Raw genomic sequence first — 23236 nt, 5'->3', positions numbered from 1 at the left:
AAGTAAGGGTCAATGGCACTCTGTCAAACGCCTTCCCTATCCGCAATGGAACAAGACAGGGATGCCCCCTGTCACCTATTCTCTTTGTACTTACCCTCAAACCCTTCCTCCGCAAACTCACACTTAACCCAGACATAAAGGGAATCAGGTCTCCGCTGAAAGAGTACAAATACGCTGCCTACGCAGATGATATATTATTGTTCCTCACACAACCACTAACCACTTTACCAATACTATTATCCGAATTCAAGCTCTTCCAGACCCTTTCCAACTTAAAGATCAACTTCACTAAATCTTTCGCCCTAAATATATCACTACCCCAAAGTCAAGTAGATCAATGCAAGGAAAATTTCCCCTTTCATTGGAAACATGATTCGATAACATACCTAGGAACTCAAATCCCTTCCAAAATCTCTGATTTATATGCCAAAAATTTCCTCCCCCTTCTAAATAAACTAACTTCGGATTTCAAAACCTGGAACAAACCGATCTTCTCATGGTTTGGTAGGGCGGCCATACTAAAGATGAACGCTCTACCAAGGATTCTATATCTTTTACAGACGCTCCTGATACAGATCCCTCCTTCCTTCTTTAAAACTTACAGACAGATATGTTCCAGCTTCCTATGGGGGAAACACAGACGTAGGATCGGTCACAACCAACTTACCCGTCCGAAAAACCTAGGAGGCATAGGCCTCCCAAACATTCTTCACTACCACACAGCCACTCATCTGGCCAGGATAGTGGACTGGAATGTCCATACTCAACAGAAAGACTGGGTCTCGTTAGAGGCTTCCTTCACAAAATTAAACTTGAGCTCACTCCCTTGGATTTCCCCAAACCATCTCACCCCAGAAATTCGCTCACACCCAACGATAGGATCCACCATACAATGCTTTCACCAAGCATCTAAGAAAACATCCATATCCTCCATCCCCAGTCCATTGACTCCAATAAAGTTGAACCCCGACTTCCCTCCAGGAATGCACCACCAATATCTGTCGGCCAATTGGTCGCAGGAATAAATCAGAGTCCACCAATTTTATCACCAAGGCAACTTACTCATGGCAGCTCAAATTGCTGCCCGTTTAGAAAAGTCACCTATCCCTCCATGGACATACACGCTGATAGCCCATTACCTCAAAATCCTAGACAAAAGCTGTCAATGCTCCAGACCGCTCAACCCTTTCGAATCACTATGTACCAAGACAACACCACAATCACATCTTATCTCCTACATACACAACCTCCTCTTCGCTGATCTCAAAGCAAATGAAAGCTGGTCCTGCAGAAAGTGGGAGGTAGACTTATCCATCCAAATCACGGAAGACAGATGGGAACAAATATTTCTGAACATACATAAGGGCTCAATTAATGTCACCACCCAAGAAAATGGGTTCAAAATTCAGGCTAGATGGTATCATACCCCAGAGCTGTTACATAAATTTAAAGCTGTCATCCCTGAAATGTGCTGGAGATGTCACCAAGAAAAAGGTACCCTTCTTCATATCTGGTGGTCTTGCACACCATTGCAAACCTTTTGGGCTGAGGTCCATCGCATAATCATGCAAGTTACCACTTACAAACTAGACTTCACACCTGCCCAATTTCTTCTACACCTCTCATCTTTGTCACACACTACGTATCACAAATCACTAATGATGCACATGATCAACGCAGCAAAACAATGTATCCCCATACATTGGAATTCAAAACAAATACCCACCCTCCAAGAATGGTTCACCAGAATAAACAGAATAGCAGAAATGGAACAGCTCATACATATTTCACGAGAAACGCCGACAAAATTTAGTCACAAGTGGGCCTGCTGGATACATTACCAATCTTCATCGTCATAAAACCCAAACTTTCCACCATCAATTCTTCCTTACTACATCGGGGTTTTTCCCCAAGATTAACCCGATATTCCGTTGAAACATTACAACTAGATAACATATATCAAGGGAAGTCAGAGACCCCCCATCCCCCATCCTCCACCCTTTTCTCCTTTTTTATTTTTTCTTCCCCCCTCCTCCTCTCTCCCTTCCTCTCCTACCATGTTCCCCCACCTCCCATTGCCCCCCCCCCCCTCGCCTCCACCATTCCCTACGGCCTTCATACAGACACTCACGTAGGCAAATAATTTTTCCACTTCACATACTTATCAAATACCCAACCGGTAAAACGAACCCTAGACAAACACAAAGATACTCGAAATGCTCACTAACCAGACCCACTGTGAGACCCAATAAGAACTATAACTCACCTCCGACAGATGTTTTACATGATTCTCACTCTTTAAGACTTGTATATCGACTCTCTTATTGCAAACAGAATACAACGTCTATAGAAAGTCAGTTATCAGTCAATTAAAGCCAGATTAATGAAATAAGTTGGGTAAATATCCCTTTCACAATTCACCCAGCATGGAAGTGATTATCAATACTAGCTGGGATATTCTGTTAATGTTTACCGTTTATCTTATGACTATGTCATTTACAATGTTTAATACATAATGAATGATTACTGTTATGACTCCATACTCATCAATAAAATACTTTGTGAAAAAAAAAAATCATTTACCCCCTGGTAATGCCAAAATATGGAAATACTTCCATCTCCCCTCACCTACCATGAACAGTGCACATTGTGCAAGAATCTCTCCAAGGATTCTCCCTTTACCCGGTCAATCATTTTTCTTTTTCTATTACAGTTTGTTTTGTCTTGGTGTTTTACTTGTTTTTATGGATCAACAATCATCTCTAGAGAAAGTTTCATACACATCTCAGCTGATCATCCTCACCACCACAAAGGGCCAAGGATCATGCACATGGACTACCAAATCATCAAGGTGCAACATCGAAAGATCACAAATCCGGGACACTCCACATTATTCTTTCAAGCTACAGTGCACTACTGTGGTATCACCGCCTCGGAGGTACTGGAACTCTTCCTCAACTGTAAGTACAACTGACATTTGTGCACAATGAACTCCTTACACTGAGCAATGCCAGTTAAAATACTATCCGTTAATGCACATGGCCTTAACCACCCGGCCAAAAGAGCATCCCTGTGGAGAGAAGCAGACTCCTCCCATTGTGACATTCTTTGTATACAAGAGACACACTTCCATCAGGATGTTCCTCCCAGATGCTCCCATAAAAATTTCAAACATTATTTTTTCTCCAACATGAAAGCAAAAAAAAAAAGAGGAGTGTTAGTAGCAATCAAAGACTCTATGTCCTTCCAACTTCACTCAGAAATTGCTGACCCTTCGGGACGATATTTTATAATAATATGTGACATTAATACTGCCAGATATATGCTGGTGAACGTTTATGCTCCCAAAAATCACCAAGTCAGATTCCTGAATAGACTGATGAAAACGATTAAGAAGATACAACAAGGTTCCCTCATAGTGCGTGGAGACTTTAACATTACTCTAGACCCTCGACTGGACTCAACATCAGCGGCCTCTAAGAGGACACCCTCTTTGGCTTCCTTTTTAAGTTCCCAGGACCTGTATGACGTATGGCCGTGTACTCATGCCAACGAAAGGAATTTTACGTTTTATTCTCATAGACACTACAAGTACAGGAGGATTGATCTGTTTCTAATGGACAAGTGGCTACTCCAAAAGGTACTTCACATTAAAATCAATAACATAACATGGTCGGATCATGCTTATATCCTCCTCACTTTGCGGGATAAATACCCCAACAACAATGCCTACGTGTGGCACGCTAATCCTCAGGTAATACAAAACCCATTGACTAAAAAGGCCTTTGATGATCACTTGTCCAATTATTTCCTGATCAATTCCTCCTCTACAGATAATCTTTTTATACTTTGGAATGCTCATAAGGCATAGATAAGAGGAATGTTTATTCAATTAGGCATGAGACTCAAGAAGCAGGGGCAGCCCAATCTCAACAACCTACTCTCAGAAATTGACATCCTAGACAATCAAAACAAAAAAAATCCTACCCCTTTAATTGGTGCCAAACTCACCGCCCTAAGACATGACCTTAGAATAGAACTTCTCCGATCCTTTGAACAAAAAGAGAGAAGGATGAAAATGTCCTTTTACTCATCCAATAACAAAGCAGGGAAAGCACTGGCCCACAGGTTGCAGGGTCAATGCATCAAAACTAAAATACCCCACCTCGTTGATCCTAAGTCCAAACAATGAGTAGTCGACCCCCAAAGCATTGCCGATGCCTTTAGCGAATATTATGGATCACGCTATAACCTAAATCAAGACAGCAACACTGCACAACCATCACACTCTGATGTAGTGAACTTTTTATCGGACATCTGCCTGCCCAAAATCCCCTCTTCGCAACTCCAACAGTTGAATACCCCCTTCTCCCTGTCTAAAATCATGAAGGTCATAGATACTCTCCCCAACAACAAATCTCCAGGACCAGATGGGCTGACAGAGGAATATTATAAAAATTTTAAACTAATTCTAGGTCTGAACCTACTTAGGGTGTTCGAGACTGCTGCTGCCTCTGCTTCCTTCCCATCTGAGATGTTAGAAGCATTAATTGTTGCTTTGCCTAAACCGGGCAAGACACTGGACGTTCCTCAAAATTTTAGGCCAATATCCTTATTAAACAATGACTTAAAGATTTACACCAAATTGATAGCAATGAGACTGATGGACATCCTACCCACCATAATTGACCCAGATCAATCTGGGTTTACCAGAGGTAGACAAACATCTGATGCCACAAGACGATTGATCGATATAATCCATATTGCTAAGCAGCATCGAACGCCTTCTCTGCTCCTAGCTCTGGATGCAGAGAAGGCATTCGACAGAGTGCACTGGGTGAATCTTACTAAAACATTGGAGAAATTTAGCTTCACAGGTCATCTGCTTTCTGCAATACTAGCCCTATACACTTCTCCATTGGCTCGGGTGTATACATCGGGCATGCTGTCCAAACCCTTTATGATATCTAATGGAACAAGCCAGGGTTGCCCGTTGTCTCCCCTTATCTTTAATCTGTTAATGGAACCCCTAGCCACCAGCATCAAACAAAACCCTGACATACATGGCTTTATGAGCAATAATCGTAAACACGTCATAAGCCTATTCGCAGATGACATGATATTAATGCTAACACAGCCGGTGTCTTCTCTGGGAGAAGTGACTAATCTATTGCAAAGGTATGGTGTGGTGTCATACTACAAAATAAATGACTCCAAATCTTATATTTTGGACCTAGGAGTAAGACCCCATGACAGACTAGACATGCAAACCAAATTCCCATATGTGTGGAACGAACATGCCATTACTTATCTAGGGATTAAACTTACCGCACAACCTGAACATCTATTCAAGGCTAACTACCTCCCGCTAGAACATAACCCACAAAAGGGACTACAAAACTTAAGCAAACATATACTTTCATGGTCAGGAAGGCTGACAGCCTTCAAAATGCAAATCTTACCTCAACCACTTTACATATTCTGCACTGTACCCATACCAGTTCCCAGAAAATTCTTTCAAGCATTACAGACTACACTCTCCAGATATCTTTGGGAGGGCAAGAAATCCAGGAGTGCTTTTTCCAAACTTAGAAAGACAAAAAATGCAGGTGGAGTAGGCTTATCAGTTTTAGCTGACTACCATTTAGCAGCAATATTAGCGCAGCTTAGAGGATGGTTCCCTATCCACCCTACACCACTATGGGGAAGCATAGAACAGGCTCTGATACCAGGAGGTAACTTGTATAATTATGTACTAGCTCATCCTCACCTCAAAACTAAACAACTGGACTTTCCTTTACCAATAATAGTGTCCCTGAACTCATGGAAGACCATGGTGACTTCCAAGTCTTTGTCAACTCCTACCATTCCTCTACCTATACCCTTACCCATTTTGGCACTGATCATTCCTGAACTAAACCTGGAGAAATGGACAGAGAGAGGAATAAAATGGGTATCGGATTTAGGGGGGCGGAGCTAGCCGGAGACCACAATGGATGCCTGAGAGCGGAGCTCCGTATTCCAGCAGGACTAACACGGCTAATAGCAGCCCATCCGAGCCACTAAATTACACCTAAATATACCTAACATTCTCGGAAATGCCCAGGCACAAGAAAGAAGGGAATCATCCCCAGAAGCTGACGGAATATTTTCCTTCTGAGCCCAGACAAAATGGCGGTCCACCCTGGCCTATGGATCTCGATCCCTGTCAGCTCAGCAAGGGAAGCCCTCAAAAAGAAGCAGTCCCTCCAAGTCTCCCAATGCTTCTCCACCCACACCCTCATCTGGCAGCCCTGAGAAATCCAGATTCCGGTCGGATGCAACGGATGATGAGGTGAGCCCGTTCCTTATCTCAGGGGATGACACCAGGGAGGACACCAGGGAATTGTCAGACTCTATAGAAGCATTCCCCACAAGCAATCAACCGGTATTAGATACTGTGCTTAAGGAGATGCTAGTCTCCCTGAGAAGTTCATTACATGCCGATATGGTATCCTGTATGCATAAATTTTAGCAAGGACTTGGGCGCTGTCTCTGAGAGAGTATCACATGTGGAGAACAAGATGGGGGAATTTGCTGTAACCATATATGACCTGGTAGACGCAAATGATGAAAGGGAGGAGGAAATAGAGGCGCTAAAAGCTAAAATGGAGGACAGGGCCAGGAGAAATAATGTAAAAATAAGAGGAATCCCAGAGTCGGTCCAGCAGCATGATCTACGGAAATACACTTCCCAACTCTTTGTCACAATTCTCCCTGACATGTCAGAGCTAGACTTTACGATTGATAGAATACACAGGCTAATTTCAAAGGCAAAGCCGCACATTGTGAGACCATAAAAATGATGATATCTATCCACATGTATTAAATATCCCTATCAAATAGGGGACATATTTACTCCCAATCCATGTATAACTTCATAGACCTATATTAAAATGATAAACCACTTGCATCACAATGTTTAAGCATGAATGCATTAGAAATCATCCACGTAATATGGTCAAAAAAATGTCCCTGGAATTCATATCAACAAAGATTCTCTAAACAAATATTGCTGTTGAAAGCAAAGTATTCACATTTTATGAAACGTCTTTCCTTCACTAGCTGATTTGTGACTTAAAACGGGAAAACACCGCAGAAAAAGTGAATTGGGATAGAAAGGTTCCTCCACCTGGGAAATAACTGCTGCTTACCAGCTGCACTGATCTTTTTTTAGGGATATCACATCCGCTTTAGGCTTATAACCCAGCCAGGGTCTCTGTATTTGTCCACCAGATGGCACCTCTCCTCCTCTTAGATCGCCCCTGAGTACCTCATGATCAGCAGTTGGCCACATTAAAAAGAAAAACTTCCATAGTGTAAATCTGTAAACGTTTTATTAATCATAAAAAAGTTTGCACTTACACGATATTCTGAATGTTAGCATCTAAAAGTAACTCGAGCCGGCCGGCTCTCTGATGTTCGCCCATTGCTTCCAGGACTTCGCGTTGTAATGGAGACGTCAGCATGCCGCTCCTCCCTATGCCGTTTCATCAAAGGTGACGTTGTTCAGGCTCCCTAAACCCTCCTACCTCTCAGAGAGTGTCCCTAGAGACGTCATACTGTGACTGAACTTCTATCAAACTAAGCAGAGACTGATGGCCGTGGTTAGGCAAAAGGATCAAATTCCTGCACCATACGCTAATCTGCAATATTATGCGGACTTGTCAAAGTTCACGTTACAAAAACGCAGGAACTTGAACACGATCACAAAGGCCCTCAGAAATAACAAAGTGAGCTATAGATGGGGGTTCCCAACGAAACTCATAGTTACCAAAGAGGGGGAGGAGTATGTGATTGACACAATGGAAAAAGGTCTGGTCCTTCTCAAGACATGGGGGATAATTCCAGATGCACAGCCACTAACCCAGCGTCAAATTAACCACCCTAACACCACCCAGGAATGGCGCACAGTTAATCAAAAAAACGCCCGCACTCACAAATAAGAAGGATTGGGGATTGACGTACACATATCCACCTGCTGGGAACAAGGTTCATAAGTTTTGTTACACCTTCTAGCTTAAACTATTTACCACCAATATATGAGTGGTCATGCACCACACTCAAACTCTAGTTACACCTGTTGGGCTTTTAGCCTATGTTAAATTATGTTACAATTTACAATTTTTTACCATGTTTGTCTCATTGGTCAGTAACTATTGCTGTAGAGTGAAGAACATTGAGGACACACTGAAGGAATTCCTAACACCGGACCAGCAGCACCGGACAACTAAGATCCTGAGAATAAGGAAACATACAATACTAACTGTAAGTGAAATAAACATCGCATACACATCATATCAACACCCTAATTATCAATGGTGATTACGTTCATGTCCATGAACGCTAAAGGTCTTAACCTCTTGGCGAAAAGAAGGTCACTTTGGAAGGAAGCATTACATCAAAAATGTGATATAATGTGTGTCCAGGAAACACACTTCATCAACCATTCCCCTCCCAGGTGTTCTCATCCTAGATTCCCACACCAATTCACGGCTAACGCTGATACAAAGAAAAAAGGGGTGTTGACCATGATAAAAGACTCAGTTGCCTTTAAATTACATGGCGCAATTACTGACCCACAAGGCCGCTTCCTGATCATAATTTGCGACATAAACTCCACAGCATACACAATGGCTAATATCTACGCTCCAAACAAGGGACAGATCCATTTCTTTCATAGGATTATGAAAAAGATCCAAGCAGTTAAGAAGGGAAGAGTGATAGTGTGTGGAGACTTTAACATCACTACTGACCCAGACCTGGATTCCACAGCATCCCCCAAAAGAAGTCCACCTTCCCTTAAAGAAGCGTTGAGAATGCATGACCTGTTTGATTCTTGGAGATGCCTCAACGCAAATGAAAGGGACTATTCCTTTTTTTCCAACAGCCATAGAACATATAGCAGGATCGATCTTTTTTTAGTTGATAAGTGGCTACTGTTTAACTGCAAAAAGGCTGATATTAATGTTATTACTTGGTCGGACCATGCCTCGGTCACTTTAACGGTAGAAGAGTCTTCTAGCCACAGCCCCACATTCATATGGAGAGCGAACCCTAGGCTGTTCCAGGATGCTCCGACCAAGTCTAGTATTGAAAAACAGATCAAAGAAATTTTTGAAATTAACTGTTCAAGGCGTTTACAAGAGGAATACTGATCCGACAGGGAGCGAGGGGTAAGAGAATGAGGCGGCAGCATATGAATCAATTAATATCCAAAATTGCCACACTAGAAAAACAAAATATGACCACCCCATCCATACACCTCGCTGCACAGTTAACTGCTCTTCGCAACGACCTAAGAATACTATTTCTAGAAGACTACAAAAAAGCCTTGAGAAGTCTTAAGTTAAGCTTCTACACCAGTGGGAACAGGGCAGGGAAGCTACTAGCCAACAAGCTCAGAGGTCAAAGACACAGGACACAAATCCCATACATACTAAACCCCACCACAAAAGCCAAACACTACCACCCGCAAGACATAGCGGACGCAAAAAAATTAACATTCCTAGACTTTTTCCTGCCGCCTGCCACCTCGTCCTGTTTCCCCCCAGAGATGGTGAAGGCCATGATAATTGCTCTACCTAAACCAGGTAAAGATCCAGGCACACCCCAAAATGTTAGGCCTATATCATTGCTCAATAATGATATTAAGATCTATGCTAAGCTCTTGGCAATGAGACTAGTGGATTTAATGCCTCTGTTAATCGATATAGACCAATCTGGTTTCACTAGGGGACATCAGACGTCGGAAGCTACCCGGCGACTGATCCGCAGAACGCCTTCTCTGCTTCTCGCGCTAGATGCAGAGAAGGCATTTGACAAGGTGCACTGGCAGTTTCTGTCAAAGGTATTGCACAAATTTGGCTTCACAGGATACATTTACTCGGCCATAATGGCACTATACACTCTCCCTTCAGCACAAGTATATATATCAGGTGCGTTGTCCACCCCTTTTGAAATTACCAACGGGACTAGGCAGGGGTGTCCCCTTTCCCCTTTGATTTTCAACTTGTTGATGGAACCTTTGGCCTCCCTTTTGCATACCCACCCCAATATAAAAGGTATAGCAGTAGGAAACAAACAGCATGTCATCAGCTTATTCGCAGATGACATCATCTTAATGTTGTCCAATACAGAGACCTCCCTACCAGCAGTTCATCAGGCACTTCAAACATTTAGTGAAGTATCATACTATAAAGTTAATGAAACAAAATCATACATATTGAACTTGGGTATCCCAGAAGCAACAGAATACAGTCTTAGAAATAGGTTCCCAGGCATGGAAATCTCCTACATTGGTACTAGCAGAAACAATTCACAGAATGAATAATACAATGTCCCATGCTAAGATGGTAGCCATCGATCAAAATCAAATTCCAAAATTTGAAAAACTTTGGCATCCTTGGATAAAACAACAGTTCCTGTCAAACTTCAATGACTCTGTCCTGTTGCCATGGTAACAGATTAAATGACTTACAGAGACACCCATTCTAAGGCTTCAAAGAGAACTAAAAAGAATAATAAACTGACGAGCGGGACAACCTTGTGGACCATACCTCTACCTTTCAACCCTTTTTCTTCTTTCTCTTTCCTTTTCTCCACCTTACGATTAAAGCTCATTATCAGAATTTATTTGACCTATATACACTCTACTTGTAAACAATATGTATAGTAGGTATAAATCATTTAAATACCTACAAAAGTAACTAAGGAAATTATATATATCTTTAATTTAGGTTTACGTAAACCCAATGTTTAATATTTGAAATTTCATTATATTTACCTATAGAAACCCTACTGTAAAACAATGAGCTTACTTTATAGATCCTTGTAAACTTACTTTATGTATCTTTATAACATTGTATACTCAATAAACTTCTTTTGACAAGGAAAAAAAAAAAAAAAAAAAAAGAAATAGGTTCCCATATACATGGAAGAAAGAGGGTATTAATTACTTAGGCATTACCTTGACCCCTAAAACAAAAGATCTCCTCCAAGCTAATTATACACCCTTCCTAGATACACTAAGAGCCAAACTAAATAAACTAAGGTTAACAGAATTATCATGGCTGGGTAGACTGGCGTCCTTCAAGATGCAGCTACTACCGCAAATACTATACCTCTTTAGGACGCTGCCAATCATAATTCCTAATTCATATTTTAATTCCATGCAAACACAAATAAACCAATATCTATGGCAAGGCAAAGGGGCCAGATGTGCATTCAGTAAGCTTATCAAACATAGAAAAGCAGGAGGAATAGGCCATGTACATATACAAGATTACTATTTTGCGACCATACAGACCCAACTGAAACATTGGCTCCTACCAAGTTCCAAGGCATTATGGAAAGAACTGGAACAGGCCCAAATTTCTAGTGGTAAACTACAAGATTTCCTAACGAAGGCTCCCTCAGCCACGTCATTGAATAGCAAACTAGCACCCCCTATTTTAGCTTCCGTTAGAGCATGGTCACACCTTAAGAACACTCACGGGGGAGATTGCTGTCTACTGCCCATGAAGCTACCCTCATAGCATCAGTTTTCTCATACCAAACATTAACATTAATGTGTGGATAGACAAAGGCTTATGCCATTTAGAGGACACTCCGGAAGGGGGACAAATGAAACTATTCCAAAAACTCCAAAATCGCAATATACACATATACAACTAGACCATTTATTAAAAACAAATTCACAGGTACTCACATACTTACCGGAAGCTATTACACGCTATTACAAAAATACGACAACATCCACAAAAGGAATATCTATCGTTTACACATGTCTACTAAACAAAAATATTTGTGAGAAAAACCAAGCTATCTGAGCATGGGAATGGGATATAGGTGTAGAATACCCGACTAAACACTGGGAAAAAACATTTCGCCTCACTTACTCCTCCGCTAAGGGCTCGAACTTATGGGAAATGCAACAGAAAATAATACTTTGTTGGTATCTCACGCCATACAGGATCTCTAAAATATATCCAGGGGCTTCTCCTCTTTTATTGAGAAATTGTGGAGGTGTGGGCACCTTGTACCATGTTCTATGGTCGTGCCCACGCCTCCGCTTACTATGGTCTCAGACTGGGAGACTTCTTTCTAATATCACAAACACCCAACAAACACTAACACCAGACATGGCTATACTATCACTAGAACTGCATAACATATCATCATCTTATAGAACAGTGACCTCACACATATTGTTAGCCTCACGCCTTACTATTCTACGGCACTGGAAATCGCCAATAACACCAAATGTCATGGAGGTTATAAGCACTTATGAGACCTTACACACTTCAGCGTCAGGGAATTATGCCAAAACCGCACAGGATTGGAGACCATGGTTAGATTGGTACAATAAGGGAGCGACAGTGTATTAAGTATTGGTTGTCTTTATTAAGTATATTCTGACCAAGTGAGACTCTATTATTAGTTAAAACTAAAGTTACATAGTTACATAGTTAGTCAGGTTGAAAAAAGACACAAGTCCATTCAGTTCAACCATAAAAGTTGTTAATACATACAAGGGTACAGTTTCTTTAATTCCACCAAAGTTGATTTACTATAACACATTTGGAGATTGATCCAATCTATCAGAACGAGTCCACCGCGACCAATGTGAGAGATTGTACAGGATAGTTCAAAGGGTATAGGCCCAAAGTTGGGTTGTACAGGCATATCTCCAACAAATGTATAAAATGTAACCTAACGATGGAATGCCATTGTAATGTATTATCTAAGTTTATACCTGTTGAATTTGCAAAACCTAATAAAAATTATTGAAATAAAAAAAAAATGGGTATCGGGTTTATATTCAAACAAAATTGTGAAACCGTTCCAGGAATTCCAAAGGGAGTATAGCTTAACTACTTCTGAGCAATTTAATTGTATCCGAGTAACATCCTACCTCAAAAGCAAAAACACCCTCAAATATCACTTATTGTGGCAGACCCAAATATACTTTACCACTAAAGAACACCGTAAAGGAGGTACCTCACTGTTCTACCAATTTCTTAACAACAAATCCATATTCATGAAAACAAATTCCATGCTAGCATGGGAAAAGGATCTTAAAGATTCCTTTTCAAACGAACAATGGCTCAAAGCCATACAATACACTCACTCAGCCACCAAATACACCAATCTGTGGGAACTCTCCCACAAGGTCATACAGAGATGGTACCTGAAGCTGTACAGGATCGCCGAGTTTGACCCCTCCACATCTTCTCTATGTTGGAGAAACTGTGCACAGTCGGGTACCCTCTATCATGTACTATGGAGTTGCGGGAGACTGACCAAATTTTGGTCCGAGATATTCACCATTCTCCGACAAGTGACAGGACTAAAGATCCAATATTCTCCCTCGTTAGCACTCCTGAACGTGGGAATTGAAAAAATTTGACTGCCTCATAGGAAATTCACCACTCACTTATTCCTAGCAGCTAAGTTAGTGCTACTCAGGCTCTGGAGATCACAGGACCCTCCTGAGGTGACAGAGGCTACACGCACACTATATATACACTACACCTATGAAAGTATGCTGGCACACAACATAGAAGGAAAGCACACTACATTTCTACTTCACTGGCATCCATGGATAAAATGGTACAAAGAGCCCAATGAGACTAAGATCAATCCCGATAGACAATAATATTGTTAAATGTCCTTGCTTTATAGCAAAGTACTGAACGTATTCTTACCAGGTTCTGAGTACCTCCTCTTCTCTATAGTACCTTTGTTGATCCATATCTACCCCCTTTTTTTTTTTAGTTCTGAGCAGTTTGCTCCTGGTGAATATTGGCTATTGATCTTTTGTACTAACGTTATACTGTTATATTAAAAGGACACTCTCATAGGGGATGTCCCCTCCCCCAGTCACAGTAAGCTCCCAATGGGGTGGCTGGTGGAGAGGGACGGCTCCTCTTCTACTGTGTATGTTGTCTGAATAAAAATGTCAATACTATATAGATGCCCAACTCCGTTAGCTGTACTCATATTCATTCATGTCTACAGTTCAAGTTTATGTCAAATGATGTTCACCTCTGTAAGTTGAAAAATTTGAATAAAAAATGATTTGAAAGAAAAAAAATGGCAATAATACAATAAAATACAATACAAGGGGGCGTGGTTTGCCTTGAGAGAAGATGGCTGCTTAATCCTCAGGCTCCTTCACACCACAGCCTATAATACACTACTCACGGGGATTACCGCTAACAATCTGCTACCCACTATAGGGACTTCTTCCCGCGGAAGCTCGCAGTCCAGATCCCGATCCCCGAGAGAAATTACCGGCCGCCCGAGCCAAACAATACTGGAGATGTTCAGATCCCAGCGGGCTAATATGGCAGCTCCCCTTCCCACCTCATCTCCTGCCCAAGGCCACAACAGGATTATACTGACCCCAACGGAACAACATCCCATGCCTATGGAAAACAACCTGGTATCTCACCATCAACCGTGTCTACTTGACCTCCAGACTGTAGCAGCTGACATAAAGGATACCTTGTTCTCAGCCATAATGGACCTTTGTCATGAGCTACAGGCCATATCAGGGAGATTGCAGCATGTGGAGAATAACAGACAGCTGTAAAGAAGATCCACCACAAGGTAGATTCGCACACCATGCAACTCCGAGATCTTCAGCGTCATGTTGAAGATCTCGACAACAGGGGCCAAAGGCACAATTTAAGGGTGAGAGGTCTCCCCGAATCTGTGGAACATGATCAGATTCTCCCAGCTGTCACAGATCTCTTCAACCGCATCCTGGACCGGCCCCGACACACATTGATTGCAATGGAACAAATCCACAGAGCGTTTCGTCCCCGAGGCAGAGACACTGAACCCCCGAGGGACATTATCTGCCATATCAATGATTTCGCTACCAAGGAAGAAATCCTCAAGAAAGCCCGCAATAAGGCGCAATTAGAGTGTGAGGGTCACTCTATCTGCATTTACCAGGATCTCTCAGCAATTACGCTAAGACACCGCAAAGATTTATGTCCTCTGCTGGAAGTCCTGCAGACCAGAGGAATTCGCTATCGATGGAAATTTCCGTTCGGCCTGCTAGCTTCTCACCAGGGCCGTTCTGCCTTACTGAGAGTCCCGGAGGAACTGGATGACTTCTGCCACACTCTAGCTATACCATTCGTATCGGTCCCAAACTGGTATGTGGAATTCGAAACTTCTACTCCTACCCACTGTCCACCTAAGGAGGAACCGATGGAAGCCCAAAACACGAGATTCCGGAGGCGACGATCGCCGTCAACTGCCAGACCCAGTTCTACCTCACGGCATAGACACCCACCTCCGAGTCCCATGATAGCACTCTTACCTCGTCGGGTGTGCCGAGATCACTGAACCCCGCAGTTTGTGCCCAAGATGCCCGACCAGGATGAGCACACTGACAACTTATGCCTTCTCTTCCCGTATCTCCCCTTCATGTGTGAAAACCCCGAACAGACCCGTGAGCTATACTCCCATACTCCTACAAACCCTTAGATGCTCCAATGGAGTACCATTCACTCCACGACACCCGCGCCTGCAGGAGTTTTGCCCCGCTGATCTGGATCATCTCTACTAAGGGGTCATACAAGATTGCTCATTAGCCACTATAATCTATCCCTCTAAACCCAATGCCTTACGAGACATGGGCTACCCTGGCATTACAAGCAGCTGGCCACACTATCAATCTTAGACTGTTTGAAAAAATCGATGAATGATTGCCATGGATGCCACGAAGAGGATACCTCCATGCAGCGGACTGCCGACAACCTGCACAAGACATTCTATCTTTCTCCTAAACTACCGGTACTCTTTACACCTTGTCTGAGGACATTTAGCTTTGTGTACCCACACCCATCGCCTCCCGCGCAAAGGTCTTGTGATGCTAGTGAGAAACATTTATCTAACTCCTTCTGTAGACCTCGGCTACAGATGCACGCTCACCAGCCCCTATCCACATTGCTTGTCTCCATGGAGACAATGCCGACCAAGCTTCCTCCTGATGCAAACGACTTTATGGGTAATATGATATGTTCCTTATGTTAACATACCTCACGTATTTGAAAGGTCTTACTGTTATATGCCACATACTGAGAACAGATGAGAGGGCTTTAACCCTATAACGCATCATCCCCAGCTTAACCTTCACTAATTTTAGTATATTATAGACTAACAAACTCAAGGTAATTTAGCCCCACACCGCCCCCTACTGATGCTGGAGGTTTACTGCCTCTACCTTTAGGCCTAGAAAAGCAACGCTCAGCTCATAGTACCTCACAGACCCGCATAATGCAACTACGCGCCTCCCAATATGAGATGACCCAGATTACATCACAATTGTCGCCAATTACAAGTATAACACATGCTACTTGACCCAGGTACACATACACATGCTCATGGGTCTGACATACTCTCACCAAGATAACTCCGGTCTATCCTGGACCCTCACACCTCAACCCCTCTCCAATATATGTTATGTATGATATTTTGCTCCATTTACGAGCAGTTATTGTCCTGTTGACGATTGTTGAACTTAAACTGTAACAATGTTTGCTCTCCAAAGGCTGCACTTACTTAATGGGCCTACTATTATATTACCAATGTTGTTAGCTACAACAGGAGCTAGTTAATGTTCTGCCTCTTCGTACGATTCCTGTTAGATATCCAGGCAGTGAAACTTTCATTATCTAACCTCCACTCCAGACAGCTGTTCATCCCCAAATGAACTCACCCACAATGATTAACAAAGATTGTTACCTACTAAGCCCTCTCCTCAGGGATTGACATACGACCTACCACACACACTGCTCCACTCCCTTAAACATCCACTTCTGCCTGCTACAATATATCCCCTATCTACTCTCATCACTACAAGATAAGGCTGTCGGTGTGATGACCCTCACTGATAAATCTTTCTACATCTGTCCGTTCGTCTCAATTGACAAACCAACTTCCACACAGTGGATACGAGCAACTCACAGGGACCGCACCCCCTCAATTAATATAAGCACAACTGACCTCTACCGGCACATCTAATATGGTGACCCCCCCACTCACCTAGACAGGTGACAGGGATCTCACTTACCGCCGGAACCTTTCCCTCTGCCTCCCACACACTACCTCCCACACCTCACTAAACGCTCCAGACCCCCATACCCCCCTTACCACACCCCCTGCCACAGCTCCTGAAATCCTGACAGATATGTTAACAAGCTTTCAGAATGACTTCAGAATCACCTTCTACGAACATCCCCTTGGTTAAAATCATTTCGCTTAATGCTAGGGGCCTTAACACGCCAGAAAAACACTCCCAACTCCTCCTAACCATGCATCGGAGCAGGGCTGACATCATATTCATACAGGAAAAGCATTTCCGTTCCAACGTCACACCGACACAATTTCCATTATCCAACAGTGTATCATGCAACCAACCCATTGACCAAATCGAAAGGAGTTTCGATACTTATCGCAAAATGCTGCCCCTTTCAACTTACTGACTTGCTTAAAGATGAAGAGGGCAGATACCTCTTCTTGAAAGGCTCGCTCCTAGGTAGGAAAATCACTTTAGCAAACATATATGCCCCAAACGTCCGTCAAGTACCGTTCTTCCGAACCATTACTAACACATTAACAACCTTTCAGGAAGGTACCCTCATACTAGGGGGAGATTTTAACGCCCCGCTTACTCCTATCCAAGACACATTTACCGGCACCTCCTCACTCCCATATGCAGCCCTAAAGACAATTAAATCCTACCTCAAACATCTACTACTCCATGACACATGGCGCACCCTGAATCCCAACGGCAAAGATTATACCTTCTTTTCGGCACCTCACAAACAGTATTCAAGGAAAGACTACCTATTCTTGACACAAAAAGATTTGTCTATGCTCTACCAAACTTCCATTGACTCCATGCTCATCTCAGACCACCACCCCATTTCCATGACACTCAAGCTCCCCTCGTCCACAAACGTGGAGGTTAGACCCATCCTTACTAACAGATCCCTCTATCGCTGCAGAAGTTGAAACCCGTCTCCAACACTTCTTTCTCGAAAATAAGCCTACTGATACATCTTCACTCACTAATTGGGAAGCCCATAAATGCGTGATTAGAGGCACCCTGATTGCGGCGGCTGCCAAATGAAACCGAGAACGGCGGAGACAATATACAGAACTTATCAAACGGATCCACAGATTTGAAGGTGCACACAAACACACTCAAGCTCTAACCACTATGAATGATCTTATACAAGCCAGAACTGATTTGTTGGACCTATTAGATAAACAAATACAATGCAAATATTTCCTCTCTAAGAAAACATTCTACGAACATGGCAATAAAGCTAGTAAAATGCTAGCAAGAGCTCTACAAGCGAAAAAAGCTAACACAACGATACATTCCATTACTGACCCGTTGGGACACAAACTAAACATGACCCCAGACATAGCTAAACAATTTGTCAAGTACTACAGTAAATTATATAACCTCCCCCCATCAGACCCATCCATAGATGGAACCACAAGGAAACAAATGATCATTGACTTTTTGGGACAATACAGTCCAACCCAATATCGGAATCCATTGCACAGGACCTAGACTCCCCCTTAAAAAGACAAGAAGTTGACTTAGCACTGAAACAAATGAAAACGGGAAAAAGCCCCAGACCCAATGGTTTGACCGTCGGTTACTATAAAACGTACGCTGGAATACTCAAGCCTTTTTTTATGTCGGCCTTTAACTCCTTTGCAACTCCCACTGACCCCCCATGAGACCTTCTAACTTCCCACATCGCAGTAATTCTGAAACCAGACAAAGACCCTTCCTTAGTTAACAATTACAGGCCCATCTCATTTCTCAACGTAGACCTTAAGTGGTATGTAAAAACTTTAGCGAACCGACTTCTCCCTTTACTACCCCAACTTATCGAACTTGATTAAGTTGGCTTTGTCCCAGGGAGAGAAGCGAGAGATAACACTCTCAAGGCCATCAATGTCCACCATTGGCTCACGTCTACGCATAATAAGGGATTTCTATTTTCGCTCGACGCGGAGAAGGCATTCGACAGGGTGGCATGGGACTACATGACAGAAACCCTAAGGGCCATAGGCCTCTCCTCTACAATGTTAAACTTCATACTAGCACTCTACTCTAATCCCACTGCGAGAGTCCGAGTAAACGGCCACCTGTCGGATGCCTTCTCCATTTCACAGAACCCGCAAGGGCTGCCCCCTCTCCCCTTTAATTTTTATCCTCTCTCTTGAACCATTACTAAGACGCATCATGGACAATCTGGATATTAAGGGCATAGATATAAAACACCACACATATAAACTAGCAGCTTTTGCGGACGACAATCTCCTCTTTCTCACGGAACCGCTTATGACAATCCCGAACTTACTTAAAGATTTTAACACCTTTAAGACCCTAACTAACCTTCAAATAAATGTTTCAAAATTGACGGCCCTTAATGTTTCGATAACCCATGAAACTTGTAAACAATGCCAAAATAATTTCCCGTTCACATGGAACAGCCGCGCAATTACCTACCTGGGCATTCAAACACCAAACTCCCTAACTGACCTATATTCCCTGAATCATGCCCCACTGGGCTTTTTTCCTGGTTGAGCAGAGCCATGATCGTTAAAATGAATATCCTACCCAGGATCCTATATATTTTACAAACAATCTCAATTAAAACTCCCGCAGGCATTCTTTTCTACCTACCGAAAAGCATGCACAGACTTTGTCTGGGGTAAAATACCCCCGCCATTAGGATTTATGAGATTGACCACTCCTAAACTCCTGGGGGGCATAGGCCTCCCTGACATACATAAATATCAACAAGCATGCCACCTTGCTAGGATTATAGATTGGAACATACACTCTAAACATAAAGACTGGGTCCAATTAGAACAATCCTTGACGACCCTTCCATTGGCACATCTCCCTTGGGTTGACCCCCAGCACACGCCCCTGAATATAAACTTCATCCACTTATTAAGCCAACACTAATTTCATTCCGTGCAACTTGTAGCAAACACAAAATTTCTTCACTTAATGGTCCAATGATGCCACTTCGCTTAAACCCAAACTTTACGCCGGGAATGCATGTCTCCATTCCAAGTGACCATTGGCCCCATCCAACCATCCGAGCAGAACATTTCTTTGCAGAGGGTCACCTCCTATCCCAATCCACATTGGCGTCTAAAATGAGAATAGACTCTTACCCCTTCTGGACATACGTCCAACTGCGACATTTCTTTAACAAACCTAAACCCAGACCTAACTGGTCTAGACACACTACCGTGTTTGAAACTTTATGTTTAAGTGAGGAACCCCAAAGCCACCTGATATCACAAACCTACACTCTACTATTCTCTGACCAAACGCCCTCCATGCACTGGACCAACCAAAAATGGGAACAAGAACTCTCCATAGACCTCACGGACCTAGAGTGGGAAAACATTTACACACAAATCCATAAAGGAACGATGAATGTGCAGGTACAGGAAAATGCTTTCAAAATACTTTGCAGGTGGTTCAGGACACCTCTTAAACTACACCAAATCAACTCAGCAATTTCCCAGATCTGTTGGAGATGCAAAACAGAGACAGGCTCGCTCCTACATATTTGGTGGAACTGTCCTAAACTCCATCCTTTCTGGAAAGAAGTCCACAGACTTATCAACCAAATAACCACATACTCACTAGAATTCACACCTGCACAATTCTTGCTCCATAACTCTACGGACCCAATACATGCCTACTTTCGCTCCCTAGCTATGCATTTGGTCAACGCGGCTAAAATGTGTGTCCCTCTCAAATGGCGTTCCCCTAACCCACCAACCATAGCGGACTGGTTTAACCGTATACAAAAATCATCATGGAAGACCTCATACATCAAGTAGGGATACACCCGCCAAGTTCACCAAAACATGGATGTGTTGGTTACACTTTGTCAACACTGATGAATACAAAAGAAACATGAACTGAAAGAAATATATGAGCTGTGGCAGGATCAAAGAGATTACATATCCCCCCATCCCCTCCACTCCCCAATCCCTCCCCCCCACCAGGCAGACACCATACACCCCCACTCACACGATGGAATACCCAGTGAACCTCCCCACAAAAGGTTTGACGTGCATCACCTCCCCTTCACCTACCCCACCTGCCTATCCCCATACATTTCCCTTTGCACTCTCACGCTTGACTCTGATACCACTACGATCAAACCTACGGCCAAATCTAAGAGTCGATAACACGAGAACCTAAGGTTACCCTTCTCGGTTAATCTACAATACCCATTATCTAACGCACCATATAGAATTACTAACACACAACAGAATATTAGAAATTGACTCCGTATTACACCTTATACAGCTTGTAAGACTTTTGTGTACTATTCCACCGATTTATATGTACAATAACTCTCTCTCTTTTCACTTTGATGGCGGCTGCGCCCGCACATATGTATTTCAATGTGCTCGTTTCTACTTCTTTTTTTTCTGTTACCACTGTTTAAAGACTCAATAAAAACTTTTACAACAAAAAAAAATACAATACAAATACATGATACAACAACTACAATCCCCAAGCATATAATGTGAGGCCTCGCTCAGACCCAGACTGCACACGCCACAGAAGATGCCAAAGAGGCATAGCAGGATTCGGAGGAGAAGAGGGAAGAGAACCCCCAGGCACGATATAATGAGACCAGCAGGTATTTTGCCTCTAGCAGGGAAGGGGGGAAATTAGCATCTAACGGCTAGGCAGTCAGAGTCCAAGCAGGGCCTGGAGCAACAATCAAATAGTAACAGTAGTTCACAATCCCCTTCCACCCCCAGTCCATGAATGTAATGTTATCAGAGGGCGAAGAAATGACCAGCAACAGGAAATTCAGCAACAGTCCAAATAAAATAAAAAGCAACAGACAGAGCATTAATGATAATTAGCGTTGAGGGAAAACTTGGTTTACGTATGGGCCAACAGGCCTGGCAGCAGGTTGTTGAGGGGAAAATTGCATGAGTGACACATGGAGGCTCCAGATGAAAAAGCTATGTCAAGCCTGCAGTGACAGAGGCTGGAAAAATCCATCTTCAGTGGATGCGGATCTTGATCTTAGGAGTTTGTGACATTGAGAGAGAGAAACAGAGCCTACTGGTAGGCAACATTCATCAGGAGAATCTAGCCAGTTTGGCATAGTGATAAGGTCTTGTTCAAGGAACAGGAAAAAGTCAGAAAGTTGTTCTGGATCTGACAGAATATATTTGTGGTCACCTTTGGTCATTTTGATGCTGAAGGGGTGACCCCAGGTGTAAGAAGAGCCAGCTTGGTGGATCATGTCAGGCAGGGGTTGGACCACCGTGTATAGGGTGTGTCTGGAGAGGTCTAGGTAGAGGTGAATGGAGAAGCCTTACCGTCCACCAGACCCAGACACCGAAGCTGCAGACAAGCCATTCCTTATGGAAGCTTAAGAAGGTATCACTGCTATGGCTGGAGGGGCTGTTGACTTTAGGGAAGCATCTGTAAGCTCACCTACAGTGTCCAGACATGCAGAGGAAGTCTCTGGGGTGGAGGAGACGGGCCAGTGTTTATCTGGGGTCTGACTAGGTGCCATTTGTCCTTAACAGATCAGGATTCTGGCAGGGTTGTGTGAAACAGGTATTGATGGATGGAACCCTGCTGAGGTTAGGCAGGTTTAGCAGAATGAGAGCTGTGTTTTGACATGAGTATTGTGGGTGTAGGTAAGCTGGGAGACAGTTTGTTAGTGTCGGGACGGCACAGAGCTCAGCGGTACATGACTTTAGCCTTCCATTGTTGGCCACGCCCTGCCCATTTGTATTTTAACACAAAGGTATCCTAATACACAAATAAAAAAGAGCCCAAAATGTTAACCTCCCCCGCGCCAAACACCTAATCCAATTTCCTGAACTTTAAGGGCTGACATATCACCACCATGTTTTTCAACATACATATTCATTGCACCTTCTTTATACAATGAAGGGTTCAGTATTTTGATTTTTATTATTTTTACTCGTGTATGTTTGTGAATTCATGTATGCGTGTGGCCTAGAAAGTGTTAAACCTTGATTCTTTATTTATGCTGCCACAAAGACTCAGCAGGTTGTCATTAATCATCAATATACAGTGCCTTGAAAAAATATTCATACTCCTTGAAAT

This window comes from Aquarana catesbeiana, linkage group LG09, assembly GCF_042186555.1.
Source record: "Aquarana catesbeiana isolate 2022-GZ linkage group LG09, ASM4218655v1, whole genome shotgun sequence".
NCBI lineage: Eukaryota > Metazoa > Chordata > Amphibia > Anura > Ranidae > Aquarana > Aquarana catesbeiana.
The sequence above is the reverse complement of the archived record's forward strand: the minus strand, read 5'-3'. Positions refer to the sequence as shown.